The sequence below is a fragment of the Anolis sagrei genome, chromosome 5 (assembly GCF_037176765.1).
Source record: "Anolis sagrei isolate rAnoSag1 chromosome 5, rAnoSag1.mat, whole genome shotgun sequence".
Taxonomy (NCBI): Eukaryota; Metazoa; Chordata; class Lepidosauria; order Squamata; family Dactyloidae; genus Anolis; species Anolis sagrei.
In genome coordinates, this window is record NC_090025.1 from 153,811,144 (window position 1) to 153,822,566 (window position 11,423).

The window sequence follows — 11,423 nt, forward strand, 5'->3', positions numbered from 1 at the left end:
TCAACCAGTTATTTCCCAAGAGTTGACTGCTCAGCTATTCGATGACATGTTTGACCAGTGTAGAACTTTAAACACTCATTATGGTTCTGTTCACCTTCCCTTCAAATGCTAGAGTTCCTTAGAAGCTTCAAACTCCAAGCTTATAACTGTTTTATCCAGCATGGTGTGAGATAGGAGAAGTGGAACCACAACATGTTACATTGAAGTGTAATTCAAAAAAGGTTTTGTTCTTTTATAGACAGAGGGAAAAGATGATACAACTGGAAAGAGATTAAATGCTAGCATAACTAAAAAATGATGTAGCAATACAAGAAGAATAAGAAATATAAATTTTCTGATCTGAGTTAGAATAAAATCAAAGAAATAATCATAACTGTGTGGACAATGGCAAACTCCAACCTCCCATGACCGTCCAAAGAAACAGGTGAAAATGAGAGGTTGGGCTAACCAAGGCTACAACTTGTTTAATGATTATAATACCACAGGGTTAGCAGCCCTGCATGGGTCCTGGAATTGGACAGCCCACTGCTGACTGATGCCAAGTATTCAATAGGGGGTACAGTGCAGGTACCCATCCAGTTCTGTTCCAGGACACCTGCACCTCCGCACCCCCAAAAGCCAACAAGCTAAGCCACTCCCCCCACCACCAAAAGCGGGGGAGGCATGTGAACTGGATCCAAGGCACATGCCTCATGGCCCCTAGTTGTGACAAAAAGCATATGAAACTATTAACAGTGCATCAAATCAACAAAATCCAGGATGGGTGGGAGGGAAAAGGTTCTGCTGGCTGGCTAGGAGCGCACCAAAGCAAGCTTGACTGAAAATAAAAAGCACTTAAAGCAACATGTTAAATCAAATACTTTGTTTGTTTGCTTTTTAAAATGTATATTCATTGCTATACCACAGCATACTATCAAATGTCAGTCAGTGTTGTTTTGCCCCAAACCTATTTGCAGAACATGTAAGCTATGCTTGGGTGAAATAAGTAAACAAAGTATTGTACTTGAGAAAAAGAATAGTTGGTGAAAATGTGAAGTTTTATGGAACATTGCTCCAACAGAATTGTGCCACTTCATATATGTAATGTAGTACAATTTATATTATTTACAGGTTATGAACAATGAAATAATTAAGTAATATTTTATGTGATCAAATATAGATGCCCATTTAAAAACCCAAGAGCTAAATCTCAAATTTTACAAACAAATCCTTCTAAATGTATGAGACTTTTCTTGATTAAAAAAAAGTTTTAGTATCAGTTTCTCAAACAGTTTCTCAGAATTGCTTAATTTAAAGGGAACACTCATATTCTAGGGGTTAATCAAAACACAGGACGATAGTTGAATGGAAAAGTTTTTCAATTGCAAAGTGCTTTCAGAATTTCCAGCCTTTTTGCCAGCAAGACAGCATTGTATTGCAATTTGTAAATCCTGGAAGTGTCTCCTAAACTGTCAAGCTTCCAAAAAGGACATGCCTTTTCCATTGCTTAAGTTAGGTTTCAATAGCAGATATAATTCTTAACTTTAATATCTGCACTTTTAGAAATAAATTCTCCACAGTAACAGCAAAAAATAGCTTAGGGTAAAGTTGTGAATTGTCAGTTTTCTGAAGAATGTTGTTCTTACACTCAAATGATCATAAGAACTCTTCAGTTCATAATGACTCACAGAAGGCCCAATGGAAAATTATTTTCAGATGATACGTGACCAAAGATTTCGCAATATTGGTTGGTTTCAATGCTAAAATATAATGTTGCTTAAACAGATCCAAAGATGAAAGACTAGCTCATCAAATCCTTCAAAGAATGGACGATTTGCTGATATACTGCTAAAAAAAGATACAGATTGATATCAAGGGAACCTGTTTTCCTATTTCTTGAAATATCTCCACAAAATGATTTGCTGGAACTTGCTAATGGTGCAGTGTAATGAAAACAGAGGAACAGCTTGAAAGCCTTATAGGGAATGTAGATTCAGCTGCATAGTTCATGAACTGACTCTGCATTACCACTAACTTACATATTTGGGATCCAGTTTTCCAATTCATGATATACATGATATATACAAATTAGAAGTCACATAGAAAGTTTCATATTCATTATCTTTCATCTGTAAGCTTGACCTCAAGATGAAAGATCCTTTACAGCTATATCCTCCTGGCTCTTCACAGGAGAGTTTCTTGCCTTGTAACCAGTGGCATTAAGAAGAGAGACAGAGTCATCTATTTCAACACATTGATGCATCTCAGGTTCAAGATTTTGAACTCTATTTTCTGGGTCACCAGCTTCCCCATCAAAGTCCTCTGCCAGTTTGTCCTGGGATTCAGCTGTCTCCTCTTCTTTTTCATGTAAAAAAATGCAAATCATGTTTGGCCTTCTGTGTGAGAAATCTTTGTCCTTAAGCTCCAACCATTTCACATCACCACCTGTGTTTTCTTCTCCTTCCTTTTTCTCTGTGAGGAGTGTCCATGCCATTTTTCACTTCTTCATGGTGTGGCATTTTTATTTGAACTGTACTTTTTGGTTCCCGTCTGCATCTACATGATCTTTGTCTTCTTAAAACACTACACAGGTACCATGGGGTACCTTCATATTCTCCAGTAAACACAGATCTGTCTACTTGCAAAATGTGTCTATTCCCAAGATCTTGCATTTCTTGTCATATTTGTCCAGAAAGTCTTAATCAATTATTCCCAGCAGTTCAACCATGACTAATTGTTAATAATAACAGTAACAATAACAACACCTATCCTGCTTATCAAGAGAAATACAAATACATATATAATATAAACCATTAAAAGTTTGAATTTTAAAAATGGAGCACTTTGGTAATTTAGTTTCTGTGTTAAGCTTTATATATTACTATTTAAACTTTTATTATTGAATATTGCTTTATCACACACTCTCTCACACACACATTTAAAAGCAGGTACATACATTGTGAATTTCTAAATAGCAGCCAAAACATTCGGCTGCTCACTCTATACTGTTAGCTATAAACAGACTTATGGAAGAATTGAAATCTTTGGACCAGATGACTGACCCGTTTTTTAAGTACTTGGAGAAAAAACACACTACGGTTGAAAGCATGTTGTGTGTCACATTTGTCAAAGTAGTATTTATTATTATTTATTAATAATGCTTACTTGTATTGTTCTCATCTTTTATGCCTGGTTTTGTTCTTGTTAAAATCTCAGACGTGTGAAGATAGTTCCAAGCTTTCTTAACTGAGAAAGTCTGTGCTAGACAGTCTGTCTGTTCTATTTTATGCTCTGTCTACAGCTTTAGAAGCAGAAGAAAAATGATATAAACAATGAGAGATGATGGGAACAACCCTGAAAAGCTAGTCACATAGACATTTCAATGGAAAAGCACATTATTTGTGCTCATAGTTTCTGTTTGACATGGATATGCCAACATTTCTGTGCATTGCACTGAATATGGCTTAACAAGTAAGTTTGTCTTATCTGATTTTGACATACAGTGTTATGTTTTTAATTAAATGGATTGGAGTCAAAGACATAACCTATTCAGAAGACTTCCTCCAATGATGGAAATTGTTTTCCACAGTGTGCACTACAGAAGTTCTTGACCTGGAAAACGCAACATCCATTACCACCGACTATATTGGCAAGGCCTGGTGGGAGATGCAGTCAAATAAGACCCGCAGAGCCATTCTTATAACATCTCATTGGAAAGGTGAAACTTAACCCAAATATGTTCTTTAACTTGCTTAAAACTACTTCTTATTCTTATGGGAAAAAATTGACTGATTAACCATAACATCAGGCTATTAATCTTTTTGCATTTTTCTAGTGAATAATAGATAATTTCAAAATATCTTTCTCCAGGGTAAGATAATGAGAGTTTCTGTCCAAGACATGGATGTTTTTGGCATGGGTTTTTTTTTTTTTTGGCAAAAGCAACCTTTGTTTGTACAGAAGGACTTGTCCTGAAAATATGCCCTGATGTACAAAAATCCTGAGGCAATTTTGTGTATACATCCCCATCATCAAAACTTCCCAATTTGCACTTTTCCTGTAGATATCTCTAATGACTTATTGATTTAATATCAAAGTAATTCAATACAAACTATTGTGGCAATGGCCATAAATATATTATCATAACATGATTTAAAAACCATAGATTTCCTTAAAGTTTTCTCTATAAAATCAGCAATGTTACTGTTTTCAGGACAATCCTTTCAAAGGTTTTCTTTACTTTCAACAATATGACCTTTTTGTTCGCAGCAAGTTTGTTCATTCAGAGGACAGATAATTTGACAGAATATAGCACATATTAATTTTAGTTCTTACTCTATTTTTCCCTTCTCCATTAAAAAGTGCTAATACCCAAGAGAACTATTAGCAATGGGTTTTTCTTCCTTGCTAGACTGGAATAATGTTAGATTCTACATTATTTTATTTGACAAGTAACTGCCAATTCCTCATTCCAACTACCATATGTAAAAGAAGATCCCATTTTCCTTCACTCAGTCTTCCAGCCAACAATGTGAATGGCCCCAACGTCTGCAAATCAGTTCTCAGAAACTCTCAAAATCAACAACATATTTAGGGCTTTTGAATGAAGTTAAAGTCAGCTAGATACGTTATTTAAGTGTGGCTTTAAATTACAAAGGTAATGACAATTTCTGCAGGCGATAAGGGTGTCCCATGAAATACAGATAGGGCTCTTGTACCTTTAATAGTAGTGTGGAAGAGGGAATTTCAGTGAGGGGTTTTTTTGTCATTAAATGTATAGGAACCTTGTCCAGTACTTTTCTTTGCAATCCTAGCAGATGACCAATCTAATAATATTTACCAATATGACCAATCTGCCCATTTACAGAAAGTGGACAGTTATGACACTGCAGAATAAGGAGTCATCTCCTCTGGTGAGTGTTACTATTACTTTGATTGATCATATTGTCGTAGCATTGCTGCAAAGCATCACACAAAATTATGGAAATATCAATAATAGTTGGCTTTCAAGATGAACGTGTGGACGCAGCCACACTCAAAAAACTCTATAGTTATTGAATTCAGAAAATAAAAAAAAATGATTTAAAAAATCATCAAAAATGTAAAGACAGTTAAGGAAGTTTGTCTTCATGACTTCTGATATAAGATTATCTGTACCACCTGGAAAAACTGAAGAATTGGAAATAAAACCTAAATCTAATTCTTAGGGCCTTAAGGGTAGACCTACTAAATAAATAGAGCTTAAATAAGTGTTGCCATACCAAGTTCCCATTGACTTACCAAATTGTTAGTACAGAAAAGAGCCAGCAATAGGTTAGACCTGAGAACTTATCATTTAAGGAGTTCAAGTATGGTCCCTTGTTCCTGGCTGCAAAATCAGTGCTTGGAGTTACAACCTTGGATTCTTGCTATCTTTTATTCCTGAATTCTGGTCATAGGCTTTCAGATTCTGATTTAACCTTGGACTCTGGGTTCTATAGTATTTGGCTCTTGAGCTTGAAATAGGAATGTGGCTTCTCTGGTTGTGTTACACTGGTATTGTTTGCCTCTTGGATTGGATTATTTGGCTTGAACTTGGACTGTTGGTTAACTCCGTGCTAGTAATTGGGGTTGAGGCTCTTGTCAGTTAATTAAAACTAAATAGCAATGCATAAAAGCATATTGATAGAGGAATATTTGATTAACATTCTGAAAAAATGATTAGTTATCATCAATAAAATAAGTGTAACTTTTCAGTGTAACACAGTATAACTCTATGGAAGTTTAGGTACATCCACATAAGATCTGTATCAGTTTAATGATTTTGGTTAGCCAAATTGACCTATTAATTTAGGATGATGCAAGTGTGATCTACTCAAACTGAAAAACCTTGAAGCTATGCTGTAATGAAACCTCTTTCAGAATATCCCACTGAAATTAATTAGACTTCAAAGGGCATTATGGTGCACCTGAAACAAAAAGCTGGAAAATTACAGAAGAAATAGATAAGTAATACCTAACAGGAACAAAGGCATATTACTCAAGAGAAGACTTGTAAATTTCCTTTGTTTGTTTGGGAACATACTGGCGCAATAAATCAAAGGCAAGTTTTCTGTCTGAGTATTAAGATTTTAATGTTGGCTTATTTTAAATCACTTGAAATGGGATCATATTTTAGAATTGACAATGTATAGGTTAGCATATTTATTATCCAACATGTTGAGACTTTGAATATTTGGCAAAAGGTATCATGGTGAAACTTCAAAGACACCGTTACGTAAGAGTATAGGGTAGTTTACAGGATGTTCTTATGGGTACCCCAACATAAGATACCTACTAACCATAAAGTCTTGTCCAATGACCGAAATCATTCTTTATTTTCACAAAGCCATAAGATTTTGTTCAGTTTTTAAAAAGAAAACACAGCTATTATTAACCAGTAATCTAAATAAGGAAGTCTTATATGAAGGCTTCTTCTGTGTTTCTTCTTCTATTCCTATGTACATAGTTAACATAAGTTAACTATGTGAAAATATGAGTACATACAATTAGCTAACAACAGATTACTTAAACTGAAATGTGCATTCATCTGCTCTTTCTATCCCATTAAGTCATCATTTTTCCTAACTGCCTTAAATTTACCGGATTGTACCTGTGACCCCCACATTGGCATCTGGCACTGTTTGTATGTCTATGTCTTAGGGGTGTCCTAACAGCATCAGTTCAAGTTACTGGTGGAAGGTACTGGATATTTCCTTTTACAATGACATATACTGATGTAACAATATGTTACAACAGTATTTCCTAAGCCACTTCTGATGGGAAACTAGCAGTTATGTTTTGGCCTGTATACCAGAGACCAGGAGTGTATATATGTGTCTATTGCAGTTGTTCACAACCTATGGGTCCACAGATGTTTTGGCCTTCAACTCCCAGAAATCCTAACAGCTGATAAACTGGCTGGGATTTCTGGGAGCTGTAAGCCAAAATACCTGGCGCTCCACAGGTTGAGAACCACTGGTATATTGGCTATCATTATTTCATTATTTCCTGGAAACAAAAGTTAAAGGGTCATAGGACCTCTTCACACCGGCTAAAAATTGGCAGCAGCGACTGCTTTTTTGCCGTTTTGCCATCAAGCTCACTGGATCCCATCATACTCTGGAAAAGTACTTCCATGGCAGCTCCATGGCAAAAGTGCCTAAAAAACAAAAACAAAAAAAAAAACATTCTGCCATTGCAAAAAAAAAAAAAAAAAAGAGCTGGCGGTGAAAGTCAGGAGGCATCCAGTCTTTCCATAGAGAAAGGCAGTTTGAGTCAGCTTCCTGAGGCTTCCCATGTGTAATGAGGTAGAGGGGAAATGGAACAGTGTGGGGCACAGGGCAACAGGTTCCCATACCACCTGGGTGGGCACTGCCAGGATCAATGGGATCCATGGCAATACACAGTGATTCTGGTGGTATATGTGACTAGTATTGATCCACAGGCCACCACTTTGAGTAGTACTGGGTTGCACCAGTGGATTTCACAAACAAGTTGTTCCCCAAAGTGTCGTCTCCTTCAACAAATGAAAATTTAGTATGAAGGTGTCTCATACCATATCAGATCCATTTAGTCCAAATTTGTGTTCTTTAACTGCAAGTGAATCGCCAAAGTCTTACACAGATATTCTATCACTTCCTACAGTCTGATCCTTCCACCTAGACATACCCAGAAACTTGTTGCATGCAAATAATGTGTTGTATCATTTTTCTAAGTTTTGCTCATAATGTTTTCAGGAGGTAACTTTGGTAGTTAACAGCAGAACAAGAGGGTGGTTTTTTGCCCTGTTGTTTGACCTCCAGACTCAATAGTCAGATCTATGTTGCCTACATATCCAGAGGTTCTGTTGAACCATTATGGACAGCAACTAATGATAAACATCCCCTTCATGGATTTATCTAATGCATGTTCAGAGTTAACTAAGCTTCTGGCCAGCATCACATCATGTGGGTGTGGTGAAAAACTTGCAGGAACCTATTCTCCATGAAATTTTAGTAAGTTTCGCAACTCAGTAGATTAATCTTTTGTAGAGAATCCATCCCTTGCAGAAGTTGTCCAATAAATACTCTCATTATACCCCCCCCCCCAGGAGACTTCCTCCACATAAAATAATCTGATTATGTGCGTCTGTATGATGTATTTTGGCAAGTTCTGAAATAAATGTGTATTGGTTTAGCCTTGACATTTTTTTTTACTATTAAAAAGTTTTCCAATCACACCGATAACGTGACTTAAATTTAAAAATCATTATCCCTATTCTCATCTTCCTCTTCCTTTCTTTGTTGTTAAAAACATTCATGTACTATGAACTTTAGTTTATATATGATAAATTAGGTATACTTCCTCTAGATTTTTCATTCAATGCAGTGATTACTTTAGATGAATTACAACTAAACTTCACTACAGTATGAGTATAATATATATCCAGACATTTAAAACATTTCCTTTTCACTTTCTCAAGCATATTTAGCCTCAACCCCCCCTCCCAAAAAAAAAAAAAAACACGCAGTGCTTAATGTGCTCTACTGTAAAATCTGTTACAGTTTACATTGACTGCCTATTCAAATTTTTGAGTTAGTTTTTTCAGGATATCCTAACCTTTCATTTCCAGCATGTTACAGATATATCATTTTATGATCAGCAGACACTGTCTGAAAGCATGATCACTATTATATACATCTTTCTCTTTCAATTATGGTATCAACTTCCATTAGCACTTTCTATTGCCAGTCATTGGATTTTCAGACTGAAAGAGGGTTGGTGGGCATCATCTGAAAATAGGGTCACTATAATACAGACCAGATAATTAATCATAATAAGTTAGACTCAAATATTCCACAGGCAGTTGACATCTCTTTCTTACTTCATCCATTGTTCGAAGGACAATCACTTCAGATCAAGTAAAGGAAACTGATGTGAACAGAGTCCACTAATATTAGATTCCTCAAGTTAATATGAAGCATAACTCCCAGAAAGTTGACTTCTTCACTCCATGGATCCATCAAGTGTCCTCTTCCTTTTTCTTACAAAGAAAGTGTATGTATTGTCTGATATGACGTTGGAACATCATTAATCTTTTTTTAAATCTAGGGTGTAACAGTTTAGAGTGAGCAAGATGGTAATTTCATAGCTTTCTGAAAGTTAATATGAACAATTGTTTATTATTTTTGTCCACTGAAACAAAATGTGCGCTGTAGTCGTTATGGAAACACCCTATCCATTGTGTTTTCTCACTGAATCTACAAATCTCCCTTTATTGTCAATGTAAATGTTGATATTGGAGGACAGCCAGACCTTCGTTGCCAATGTGATTGTGCGAAGCTTTCATACTCAAGCATTTGGTCCATCTAGCTTACTGTAATTTAAAATCCTATATGAACCTTCTAGGGTCTTAGGATGTGTCTTTCACAGTCCTAATGGGGATGACCAGAGCTGAACATTTATTTAATTCTATTTTAATATTTCTCTATTTGTATATTTTAAATGCTGTGGTAACATTTTAATGTTAAGGCGCTTTGAACCCCCTTCAGGGGAGATAAAGCAGGGCAATAATAATAATAATAATAATAATAATAATAATAATAATAATAATAATAATGCCAACGACAGATCATGAATGTAGACTCTGCAAGGAAGGAGATGAAACAATAGATCGCATCCTCAGCTGCTGCAAGAAGATCATGCAGGCAGACTACAAGCAGAGGCATAACACTGTTGCTCAGATGATTCATTGGAGCCTGCGCCACAAATACCATCTGCCTGTGACAAAGAACTGGTGGGATTTCAAGCTGGAAAAGGTTACAGAAAATGAACACGTCAAACTCCTCTGGGAGTTCAGAATTCAGACAGACAGCGTTCTGGAGCACAATACTCCTGAACTCATGATCATGTTAAAAAACAAAGTGTGGATTGTTGATGTTGCAATCCCAGGCGACAGCAGGATTGAAGAGAAACAACTGGAAAAGCTTACACGATATGAGGATTTAAAGATCGAGCTGCAAAGACTGGCAGTCAAGGTGGTCCTAGTGGTGATCGGCACAATGGGTGCGGTGCCTAAAGACCTTGGCCTGCACTTAAACACAATCGGCACTGACAAAATTACCATCTGCCAGCTTCAGAAGGCCACCTTAGTGGGATTTGCGCGTATTATTCGCTGATACATCACACAGTCCTAGACACTTGGGAAGTGTCCGACGTGTGATCCAATACAACAGCCAGCAGAGTGATCTTGCCTGCTGTGGACTCATCTTGTTGTGTTTCAACTAATAATAACAATAATGTAAGACCATTTGCATTCCAAAACATGTAATCCAGCATTTTAGTGTTTTCAGGACTTGTATTAAACCCCCAATAGATGGAAAGAGTCTGAAAGTTACTCTCCAGGAAACTAAATTGAAACTATTGCTGCTTCAGCCCTTTTTTCAAACAGATTACTGGATTCAGCAAGACTAACCACCTCATCAGACAGCCGGCAGCAAAAGGAGGTGGTAGTCTGCTTCACTGTGAGGTGTGGGGAATCCGGCACCCCATTCCTCTCATCACCTGCCTCGCTGAGAGGGCAATCATATGGGGGAAAGTGTGGAGCATGTGTGGTGCATGTAGCTTCCCTCCATAGATTGGGCAACATGGGAAGCCTCCAATGTTGCCGGGGCAGCAGAAGTACACCGGTTCCACCCCTCTGCACCCACAGAGCCAACATGACATTATTTGTTGGGAGCTGGCTGGCTCTGTGGGTGGCTGGGACTAGATCAGCATTTGGCACTGAATTTAGCCCCATATGATGAGGTTGTAAAATATCACTAGTCACTTCAGCTGAACTCTGATAAAAATGACTTATAAATTATGTTAACTCACAAACAGGATACATGAATTTTATACTTTTTATTTTAAAATCTTCCCTGCTATGTTATATCTGTGGAAGGAAACTTTAAAAACAATTTAAAAGTCATAGCAGTTGCGTAGAGAAGTTTGATATTGAGCTAGGACTACCATCTAGTGTTCAGATCATGTATCTACATCAAGGTTACCAAAATGTTTATGTTCATTTTATAATCCCCTTCTCTTTTTTTCTACATTCATTTTGAAATTATGGAGCCACACAATGAAGAAATATATTATGAAGCACCATGATTCTGCCTGTGGTTGTTGCATATCTGAAGGATTCAAGGTAGATATTTCCCCCCACGTTTTCTGCTACATGTGACCCTTTGTTGTTGTTGTTCATTCATTCAGTCATTTCCGACTCTTTATGACCTCATGGACCAGTCCACACCAGAGCTCCCTGTCAGCCGCCACCACCCCCAGCTCCTTCAAGGTCAATCCAGTCACTTCAAGGTCAATCCAGTCACTTCAAGGATCCCATCCATCTATTTTGCCCTTGGTTGGCCCCTCTTCCTTTTTCCTTCCATTTTCCCCAGCATCAT

General features: G+C 37.0%; 1 pseudogene; it reads right to left on the reverse strand.

Moving 5' to 3' along the window:
• Positions 1–2,122: 2,122 nt before the first annotated feature.
• LOC137097133 (general transcription factor 3C polypeptide 6 pseudogene) lies at positions 2,123–2,707 on the reverse strand (annotated as a pseudogene).
• Between the last annotated feature and the right edge of the window lie 8,716 nt (positions 2,708–11,423).